This window comes from Cygnus olor, chromosome 8 (assembly GCF_009769625.2).
Source record: "Cygnus olor isolate bCygOlo1 chromosome 8, bCygOlo1.pri.v2, whole genome shotgun sequence".
Classification (NCBI taxonomy): domain Eukaryota; kingdom Metazoa; phylum Chordata; class Aves; order Anseriformes; family Anatidae; genus Cygnus; species Cygnus olor.
Window position 1 is genome coordinate 351,133 of NC_049176.1, and position 11,368 is coordinate 362,500.

General features: G+C 46.2%; 1 long non-coding RNA gene across 1 annotated transcript; it reads right to left on the reverse strand.

The window, feature by feature from the left end:
* Positions 1-279: 279 nt before the first annotated feature.
* On the reverse strand, positions 280-8,897 carry LOC121074146. Its single transcript, XR_005822166.1, has 3 exons — positions 8,723-8,897; positions 2,777-3,038; positions 280-1,676 (listed from the first exon to the last, which is right to left on the reverse strand). It is a non-coding gene; the product is annotated as an uncharacterized LOC121074146 (long non-coding RNA).
* Positions 8,898-11,368: the final 2,471 nt, after the last annotated feature.

The window sequence follows — 11,368 nt, forward strand, 5'->3', positions numbered from 1 at the left end:
ACCAAACCCAGTTCTTTCAAAACTGGTCTAAAGTTCATAGCCAGAACTTGCAAAGAAAAAAAAAAAACAACCTTACACATTTCTTCTGTCTTTAGGCTCTGATCCTGAACCTGAGCAAACTACCAGCACTGTTAGTGCACTCAGGAAAAGGTCTCAGAGAAGATGCCTTTGCTGCATGGGCTGGGAGGGAAAGGGAGATGGAGCAGAGCCATCCCAGAGCAGCCGACAACTTCAGCCGCTCAGCAGCCACACAAAAAGTGAGAGGAAAAGGGATTCACATATTAAAAGGCTGAGTCTTCTCAACTTCTACTAGTTTGTTGCTTCCCGAAGACTTTAAGGAACTGGGACTTACTGGGATCAAGCAGCATACGATACTCTGCGCTCTCTCGAGTAATCTAGGAGCTGCTTCCTGGGGTGTAGCTGACACAGGAGATGTCGCTGGCTTTGCACTTTTTTGACTTATTACCTGGTAAAGAAAAGCAGGATTTACTTTCATCTGCATACCCATCTTCTGTTAATTGGTGACAAGTGCAATCAGCCCCTTTCACAGCACATTGGAGGGCCTTATTCCTGGGAGTCAGCGACACTGGGAAGCGCAAGCATGCATCAAGAAAACCTGCTGCTAGTAAAACAGGCGCTCCTGCCTGGTCTTATTTCAGCTACAGGGCACTACAGAAAGACAGGCCTTTGTATTAGAGCTATCTTCTAGGCTGCTTTGTCCTCACTGAATACATTTTGCAGAGCTGTTCTTTGCAGTCAAAAAACTTGCACATTACAGACAAGCGTGTATTACAATGAGAATATTTTATTGGACTTTGATGAGGCTGGAACTAGAAAACACTGCTGTAATCATTGAGATCCTTGCACTGAAAGGACATACTGTTAGCTGAAGTAAATATGTTGCTCTGAATTTCTGACTTAATTGACAGAACATTTTTATAGTATGAACTTCAAAATCTCATTAGGAATGAATCAGACTAAGGCCATGCGCCTGTAACATTGTTAACACAGACGTAAAGTCAGGCCCACGCTGAGCTGGTATAATTTCTTCATCAAGCAACCAAAAGATCTCAGTGTAAATTAGTACAATCTTTTATAATTCTTCATGGCAATATTTAAAACTGAGCTGGATCAAAAGAAATACCACCTCCAAAGCATGGCCTAACAGACAAATCCTAGGATTTTCATTAGATCCTGGTTCACATCCACTCCTGGCATGCCTATGCTGGAGGAATAAAGGAGTTCTCCTGCAGACATCAGGGGCTCAGCAAGGCCACTTGCACTGGTGCAGGACAGCTTTGCTGGCAGTGCCCGTTGCCCAACGCAGGCACACTTTGCAGGGACTGCGCAGCCCCTGCCATCGCCACTCATCGTGGAGGTATGATGATCCTCAACAGCTTCAGTGCTGGTGTTACGGAACAAAGCATGAGGAAAGGCTCCTCCAGACATTTCATCTCCACCCACTCTGTGTGCAGCAGCACACCACTCATCAATCCCGGCCCCACACGGGCAGCTATGCTCTCCTGTGCCCGTAACTCACACACGCACTGACTGCACTGGCAAAAGCAGATTGGATTGTCCAGATATACAGCCACATAAGCCTGCTGCAAAGTGTTTTATAGCCAGAAAAGCTCATTCTCCTCTGGAAGGGGTGGGTCTCCTCAGCCATATGAAACCTGGAGAGCAGTAGATTGGAGTGATTATATTTACAACAGCAAATAAAGCAAACTGAGCACAAAAACCTTGCACAGACACTGTCATTCGGCAACGAGCTACTGGAGGTTGCAGTAATGCAATGTAAACCCAAGCTGCCCACCCACATGCCAGCCCTGTGCTCAGCCAGTTCATCCCATGGGGCACTCAGCCCCTACTGCTGGGGGAGCCCCAGGCTGGTGCCTGCACCCAGCCCCACCGCCCTGCTCACCTGGAGCCCACAGGCTGGGGGGCATGCAACAGCCAGCCCAAAAACTGGGAGCACAAATGCTCTGCTTGCATCGCTGGGTTCATTTTTTTTCCTGTTTCCTTCCAAGTTAAAGAGATGCCTAGGGTCTGTGGCAATCCTGTAACACCTGCTTAGCCCACCAGTACACAAATTAAAACATCCAACAGATTGCTAATGAGCTGATGTTGGAGCAAGCAGATAGTCTGTTAGCATGCGGCCATTCACAGCTTCTCCAGCAACCCATCTGCATGCTGGAGCAGCAAGGGGAGTGCCTCCATTCACAACTTTTGTCATTACAGGCATCTGGGAAAAGCCTTTACTAATTAAAGTTTTTAAATCAAGCATGTTGTTGTCCTTCCCACCCTGCACTAGTACAGCAGGGCTGCTGGGCAGCAGGCATTTTGTACACAGGCTGCACCCAAGCATGTTGTGCATGCTGCAGCGTGGCAGTCAAAGAACCTCTGTGAGACTAACTGGGAAACCTAGGGAGGAAAAAAAACTATTTAAAGAAAAAACTCCAAAGGTTTTTGTTTTTTTTTTCCCTCCTTCATAAGAGTCACAGCAGCCTGGTACAGCTGAAAAACTGTGTCTGGCCTAAAATGGAGCCCTAAGAGCATCCCCTGTGCAGACAGCCACACAGATGGGCTTCCCTGCAGTAGCTGCGCTGAGTCCCTCAATGCTACACCTAAATCCCTCCTCTGAGGACAGGTTTGCAGGACCAGGCCCACATCCTCAGAGGCTTTTGCCTACTTGTTCCTAATGCCAGTGCAAATACTGAGAAATGAAATATTTCTGTGGGAACCAGAGTTTTGCAGCACATGATGGAGTACTAACCTTTTTTTCTTCATTTGCAGCATCCTCCACATACAGAAAGCGAAGGCACAAGTTATATCACTGTCCAGTGCACCAGACTGCCCCTGTAGAGATGGAATGACAAGGGAGCACTTGTTTCTCCTGAAGAAGGCTGGTGGCTGCTGTCCTGGTATTAGCAGCTGGTTATATCTGAGAGTACCCAGCAGCCACAAAGGACAGCATCAAAGGAGATTTCCTGTGGGCTCTGCAGCACTGTAGACCTCACAGTGATAATTCTGCCCAGCTAAATTAAGACAAAAGTAGATTAAGAGGAGATTCAGTGTCTGCATTACATGGCAGCTCCATACAAGTCTGGATGTGTGCCTATTTGAGTAATGGCTTTCATCATACGCAGTCTCCCCCAATAGAAATCTGAAACATGACTGAGAACATGAGTATGAGGAAAAATAGCCAAAATGGGGCAAACAAAGCAGAAAAACAAGAGGTCGAGCCCTGATGAACAAGCTCCTTTTTTTTTTTTTCCTTCAACTCGGCAAACTCAGGCATAGCGGTGAGAGGTGCTCACAGGCAGGTCAAGCTCACAGAAGAGGCAATTTCTCGTCAGAGGAGCGCAGGCATCCCTGATCTTGTTTGGCAGTATTACAAGAGGTCATACTTTCAGATGGATGATCTGATCTCAAAGTATCCTCCAGTGTAGCGAGTACAAAAAAGCTTCTTCCATCTCTGTCTCAGCCATGCATCTCTTTGCTTTCTCTGTTTTTTAATTTGGGGAACGGGCTTCTGATGCCTGCAGAAAGAACCAAGCTGGGCAGCGCACCACCCCTGGACTGATGTTTCTCGAAAGCTGCTGGACTGAAGCCAGGCAAACAAAGGGCTCAGCTCCACCTGGGAGCACAGCAAGCAGCTCTGCTAGCTCTCCCCATGCTGCTTCATCCAGCTGCCCAGCCCGGAGAGGGCAGATGCTGCCCTGATTGGAGGAAGAGGCCGTGCACAGCTCTGACCTGGCAGCACGCAGGCTGTGGCAAGCCGAGCTAATCGAAGGAGGGGATAGGGTAAGCTTGCCCCGACGTGATCACAGAGGGCTCCATCAGGGTCAAAGTGTGACCCGGTGCTGCACCAGCAGCTCCTGAAACCCAGCCAGTACCCAACTCCTAGTACCCAGTGCCCCTGCGCTGTGCCCGGGCTGCCAGCCCTCTGCCATGCGCCCAGTGTGGGGGGCGAGCTGGTGGCCCTGCTGGTGGCCCACACCACCCCACGTCCACACTGGTGGTGGGACAAGAGCGGCCAGGCCCAGCTGCACATCCACAATGGGGTACCCTCAGCTAGCACCAGTCGTTCATCCCTAACAAGAGCACACCGCAATAACCACCCTCTGCCTGACAAACGGATGGCGGGGTTGATCTTCCTGCCTTTTTGTCAGATGACTGCTTGTTTTTTTCCCCACCCACAATCATTGAACCACTTCTCTTAACACAAATCACAAGTTATCAAGGCTACATTTGAGTGCTAGTGGTTTTTTTGTGTTGTTGTTTTTGTTATTTAAATCTTGGGTTAAACAATTCTCTCTCAAATAAATACTCCTTTTTCAGTTGGCAGTGATGATGTTGTTCACAGTAATCAAGTTCCCAGCTGGCTAACCTCTCACCCAACACGACATCTTCATATTTCTTTTGAACAAAATTCATCATCCATAAGCAAAGACAGAAAATGTGTGAATGTCTAAAGCTTATATAAATTAAGAGGCTATGCACACTGGTCCTAAAAATAGTAGATAACAAGCATTTCTTCACTATACTGTAATTATGGGCCCGCTGTCAGCCCTTCCATTCTCTATAAGGTCACAGTTGTATTATACAAAATTTACAGTATATTATCAGTTAAAAACACAATAATTAGCAAGCACACATTTCCCCTCTTCAGCACCAGTGATGAATGTTCACATTCATAAAAAAAAACAAGGAACATTGCTTGCATTATGTGGACAATACACACTTAAATTTAATCATCAACTTCAGCTACCCAGTTTTACTATTATAATACTATTTGCGAGATCACACTACACCCTTGGGGTGAATTCATCCTTAACGAAGGGACCATGAGCCAGATCTCTCACCATCACATCACTAATATACACTTAAATGTGTTTCTTTAAAATTCACAATTCTGTGTGACTTATTCTATGATAACGTCTCAGTGACTGGAGAAAGTCTCTGTCATTATTTAGAACGTTACAATGAACATTTACACTTACCATTCTGAAAGTTTAGCTCCAAGTAAGTTGTATTGAAAGAGCATCTCTTTTAACACGTCATTTTTAGGCTTCCTTACCTACTGGAAGCTGAAAAAAGACAGCAGAGACCGTGTAGATCCAGACCATCTGACAGCTCACAGCAAAGCCTCACTGAGAGTTTGTGCTGCCACCCTTGTCTGCCAACATGCAGCAATCCACGGTCATTCACAGAAAGAGAAGTCAAAGTCTTAACGAGGGATTGGGACAGGTGTCACACACTTGTTGAAGACCAGATCAAGAGTTTGGAAAAAGTTTGATTTTCTCTGTGAATAAATGAACTCTCAACAAATAAAGTATTTAAATATTGTGCATCTTTTGATTGCATTTACGTGAAACTAAAAATGAAACAACCAAAAGCTTGATTTTGACTTTTCAAGCCTAAATAAAGCATAGGAAATTCAAGGCCACAAAGTGACTAAAACATCACCCTGTGCATGTGAGGACCTCGCCATGGAGGGAGGGCTGGCTCATTCAGCTCACTGGGGTCCCTTTGCCCCACAGCAGAAAAGATTTGCAACCCAGCAAATTTTGTGGTCTGGCTGGCAGGACTGGAGATGAAGATGGGACCCGAGAGCCCACAGAAGAGGGACATGATGAGCACCACAGGAGCAGCCCGGCAGCACTGCGCCATTGGTATTTAGAAAGGCTGTACCTTGTGCGTGCCTGGGACTGGCACCAGAGCAATGCTGAAGGACAGAGTAGGTTATACACGGGAGCACAGACAAAATTGGCTTAAACCACAAGAATAGGGATTAAACCTTTATACAAGGAATATCTCATTAGAGTAAAAGGAGGATGGAAAAAAAAAAAAGCAGGACACGTAAATGTATATTCTTATAGTTCCTTCAGAACATCCCTGACTGTGTAGGTGCCATTTTGAGAAGTTACCTGAAGACTCAGTCTGTCCGTGCAGTTCCTGGGGCTTTGAATGCCACAGCCTGCAGGCAGAACCCAGGCCCACAGCTTCCAGCCCCACCACCAGCACCTGCTGAGATTCAGCACCACCCAGGACCCCCTAACACCACAGAGACCCCTCTTGGGCACAGCCACTGAGGGATGGGGCGGGGTGCTCCCAGCTGTGTCACCTCACCCATGTTTTCCACTACGCCAACCTGCTGTCCCCAAGAGCATGCTTTTCCTCTCTGTGCCAGCACGTTAGGCACCCTCAGCCAAGGAGGCAAGATGCATGCAGCTGACACCAAAAGGAGTTCCCACCACAAGCGACAGGCACCAGAACCTTTACATGTTATTAGCACAACCAAAGGGTTACAGACCAAGGAACCCAAAGGTGTGTGGGATCCTCATCTTTTTGTGAGCAGGAATTGCTCCAGCTCAGGCAGGAGCCCCACCAGGCTGCTTGCTGATGAAGATGCCAGTGGAATTGCTGCTTGAATACTGGTGATAGTTAATACACAAGGGGAAATGCATCATCCACAAGAGCAGAACAAAACTGAACAAAAAAAATATTGGTGTTTATAGCTGGGGCTCAGTCCCATTCCCCTGGAAATGGGGTAGATTTGTGCCACTCTGCTCTGCAAGAGCAAGGTGCTGTTCTCAATGCTTAAGGGATTTTTTTTTTTAATTTCATTTGAACACATTTCAAAAAAAAAAATAATAGTAGCAGTAACAATGACTGTCACTGCTGTATGTCACTGTCACCCATTTCTTAAGGCAAGGATTAAAAATGAAGCAATTTAGTTGCTTTATGTGTTGGCAGCAGTCTCCAAGGAAAAGCACAAGCCACTACCCGGACCAAGAACGAACGTGAGACCACTGAGCACAGCCCCAAGGGCTCAGTGGGTGCTGCTGCCCCACACTCACACCCCACAACGCAGGGAGAGAGCCTGGCTGCAGTGGGTGCTGCAACTGAGGGTAGCACATGCTGCCTGCCTTCGAGGAGCGGACACTTCTGCACACTGCTGGCAGACAGATGGACTGCTTCACAGCCACTGGGGCCTCCCTCCAGCTGGGGCCACTGCAGGACACCAAGGGTTTCGCCAACCTCATAGCACACAAGCAGAAAGCCTCACAGACAGTTGCACCACCAAATGCTGATTAGGAGAGGATCAGGGGGACATCTTCAGCACCCTTGTGCTGGCACACAGCCCACTGCTGCATGATGTGGCCTGTAACAGTGGGCCTACACACTCATCCACCCCCACAACTGTCCAGGGCAGCCTGGAGCTGCCAAAAGCAAGGCACACGTCTCCATCCCAGGCAGCTGCGTTAAGACAGACCCAGGTACAGATGATGCTCCAACAAGAGCACAGAACCTGGCTCCAGCCCATGTGAATGCAGCCCCAAAGCTTTGCCTCGCAGCAGGGCACAGCATGAGGTGAGCGAAGCTCCAAATGTGAGAGTACAGCTGGAGGAGAGCTAGAGCAGCACGCCATGCCACAGTGTGTCCACTGCCAGTCTGCCCTGACACCCTTCCCCAGGGGATCGCCCAGAAAAACACCCCTTTCTGAACAAGACCAATGACAGCAAAATTGCCTGCTTGTCTCTGAAAAGACTCTTCCCCCAGAGTAAAACATAAAAACACATCTCAGTGGCAAGGGGATGCACTTCAAACTGTGCTCTCCAGTTAATTATATCCAAAAGAGTAATAATAAAATAAACTATTAAATTTTAAAACTCCCTCTTTAAAGTATTAAACATTTCGTTACTGCAGTGCAGTTAAATTGCACACTGAGCAATACTTTGCATTGCTTTATAGGGAGATAAGGAAGGAGTTGTCATGAAATCAGATATTCCAAGCAGATCCCATCCCATACAGGCTTCCAGTATCAAACAAATAACACAACCCTGTGTTCAAGAGCGGTTCAATGCCTGGTGAGACACTGGGGATGGGTTTGAGGCTCCCAACAAGATGCTGCGTTGCAGGCTGCACCACAGGAGAAGCTGCTTTGATGCAGCTCTGGCAAACAGCAGTAAAAGGCCAGAAGGGAAGGATGCCATAGAAAAAACAGAGAAGTGAGTAAAGGTTATTCCTAAGCAATCTTCTGCCCTTTTCACTTGGGTAGTTCCAATATTTTTTCAAGATTTCAAATTAACAAGACATTGAATTTGAATAAAGGAATGATATAAAATCCTCCTTTCTGTCTAACACTCACAGCACTGCGAGCGCCAGCCCCGAGGGCAGCAGCTCGCCCCAAGCATGGACACAGGGGCGGGAATCCCAGCACTACCATCCCCACAGGGATGCAACCTCCCTCACCCCACCATGGCTGCAATGAGAGCAGCTGCATGAGAGGTTTGCCTCTGTCCCACGCAGGGAACATGCACCCAAATTCTTCCTCCCTATGCTGCAGTCCCAGTGGTTCCCTCACATCCACAGCTCTTCACAACTGCTATCCAGGACTTGTCACACCTTTGGAATTTGAGTTATTTCAAACAGCCAAAGCCCATCACCACAAGGGTAGACAGAAACCTTTTCATTTAGGACGTCTATCTGCTCCTGAAAGCCCAGAGTCACCAAGTTGTGATTAAAGACATCCAGAGGTACCTTCGTGGACTGTGTGACCCAGCAGGGTTTTCACATCCAGAAAACAGAAATATTTTCTGTAGTTTAACAAGTTATTGAAAGGTCAATCCAGAAAATATCTGATAATAAAAGTAGTCATACATTTCTATTTCATCTCCTCTGGTGAGGGATGCTCAGCTGGTAGAAAACTTACCTCAGGCTATAGCTCACCCTACAAGGGCTCATTCCTAGTTCACTCTTGTTATTTACGTACCATACTACACAACATCAGCTTTAGGTGCTTTAGAAATACAAGCTAAAAAAAATCTGTCCCTCCTTAGAAGCAGGAGAAAACAGCACTTCCCACACTTTCTCATGCTCGAGTGATTGATGAAGAGCTCTCCATCAGCCACTCTGCTTTGCAGCTGGAATGAGCAGACCATCCACAGGTGATGGGAAGTCATCCTACTTTGTAACTTAGCACCACACAGAGACAAGAGACAGCACCTTCTAAAACATGTTTGCTCCATACACCCAGCAAGGTCCCATCCCCAAATGCTAACAAACACTCGCAGGGCTGCTGGTGACACTGCTATTTTAATATAGGCATATGCCACTTGCAGCATCTTTCTACTGCATCTGCCATCAGCACTGCACATTAATTTATGGCAGGAAGAAGTGGCTATCTGGAAAGATAAGCAAAAAGAGACTCTTTCAACACAGACCTAACAATAGAGGTATAAGGAAGGCAATGCCATGACATTGGCACAACCAGGTTAATTTCTCACTTCTTATCCCACCTGCTTTTAGTGGTCCTGTTGGTTTTGGAGAAGCTGGCACCTGAATTCGATGTTGTTCATCAGCTAAGCAAGATGAGCAGCATCTGATTCACCACTAGGACAGCCCATGGCCTCCAGAGTTACAAATGCATATAACACCTGTGAAGTCCTGATCCTTTCACTAAATAATCTGGTTTTATTTTGAATCAGACTTAACAGTTAATCTTAACCCTCCACCCTTCTGTAAAAAATGTGCTGTATTCTGCACCTTGAGTACTGCCCATAGCAAAAGTTATGGTGGACCTTTCAAACACCAGCACACCCCAGGATTTGAAAGTCTGCCCACATCAAAGGTAGAAGCTGCTGGAAAGTTGGACGGCCAGCAAAAGGCTGGCAGAAGCCAGCAAGGGGCCACCAAATGGCAATGGGGCACCAGACCCTGCAGGCGGCAGGGACGCTGCCCCAGCACCCCACAAGCATTGCTCCTGTCTCCCCGCAGACCCCACGCTGCGAGCCAAGCAGTGCCACGGGATGGGCCTGTGCTTTGCTCCAGAGCAGACATAACGCTTTCTGACTCCTTTCCAAGTCAGTGTTTGTTGGGAAACATCAAAGTCAGTGGAATAGTAGGTGTCCCAAAATGTCTTAATTCAGAGAATTAGTGTTAACCGAGTCTGATTAGCTCCATTTATCTCTAATTAATTACCTGTACCTAATTAGACACCCTGTTTCCAGTAGACATGGAGTCAAGTAGACTAGATTATTAGTGTAGTCGTTGTGCCTTTACAAAATCCTGAAATTAATGAAACGTGCAAAAGAACCTGCAGCTTTAATTGCACAGGTGTTGCCTTATGGCAAAGCTTTATCATCTGATTACACCAAGGGATTATTAGTGACTTTTTATATAGAGGATGAGCCTGTGAAATGTACCTTAGCAACAGCTCATTAGTTTAGGGTTGTTACTGTATTATTTATTACATTCAGCCTTCCCCATTATCTAGATTGATTCATGGACCTGTATTTTCCTCCCCTCTGTGCGGGAAATAAATAAATAAGTGCAGCCTAGCTATTGCTGTCCAGCTGCAACATCAGGGGAAGGCAGAGCGTATTCTCCAGCTACCAATAGCCACCCTTCAAAATAAAGCTTTAAAGTTGATTTAAATAAAAATATTTTTTTCCCCCTCCCTCAGCAAAGTAATCAATTTCAGCTTCTGTCAAACTGGAATGCTTTCTACATGCCATCCAAACAGTTTGGGCCATCTTAAATCTTTTCAGATAAAAATACACTACTAGATTGAAGAATGAAATGCAATATATTTACATCTAAAATAATTTATTCTGCTATAACTCATCCTTTATGAAATCCATCAGAAATATTTTATTTTGATATTTCTTGTAACTGTTCAGTTGTTGGTTACTTCACCAAGCTTGGAGGCTTTTGGCAACTAGAAAAACTGCCTGGATAATAGAACCAAGACAAAGCAGAACAGCGAGCTGTATGTTAGGAACCACTTTCCCCACAGAGAAACCGCTTGCCATCAAGGATGAGAAGGATCACCCACACCTTCCTGCGTCCTCCTCAGCATCGTCCCATGGGAACAGCCAAACACCATGGGTACAACAGCCCAGGGCTGCATCGAGCAGGAGGGGCTTCGCTGACCAACCAGTAATCCCCGGAGAGTCAGTAACCAAAGTGATGAGGAATTTTTTCCAAAATTTTTCTCCCCCCTTCACCACAATAGCAGATTCTTTGAATTTTATGTAAAACTTTGCTGTCCATGTACTGCTAAATTTTAAAAAGTGGAAAAATAATTGGCAACAGATTATATAGGGTTGACAACTAATCTGAGCTGTAATAACGAATATATAAGGACAAGCATGACTACATAACTTCTTGTGTATGCATTACAAAAACAAGAACCTCAAAACAATAGGTCTAACAGACTGACCTGGCATGCAGTTGTGTAGTGCATCCAGATGGTTTCATGTGGCATACCTACAAATGGCATCATCCTGCAGTGACAATAGTCATGATGTCTTAGGGCTGCTCTGCCATGTAAAAATTACTTTGATGAACAGACCCT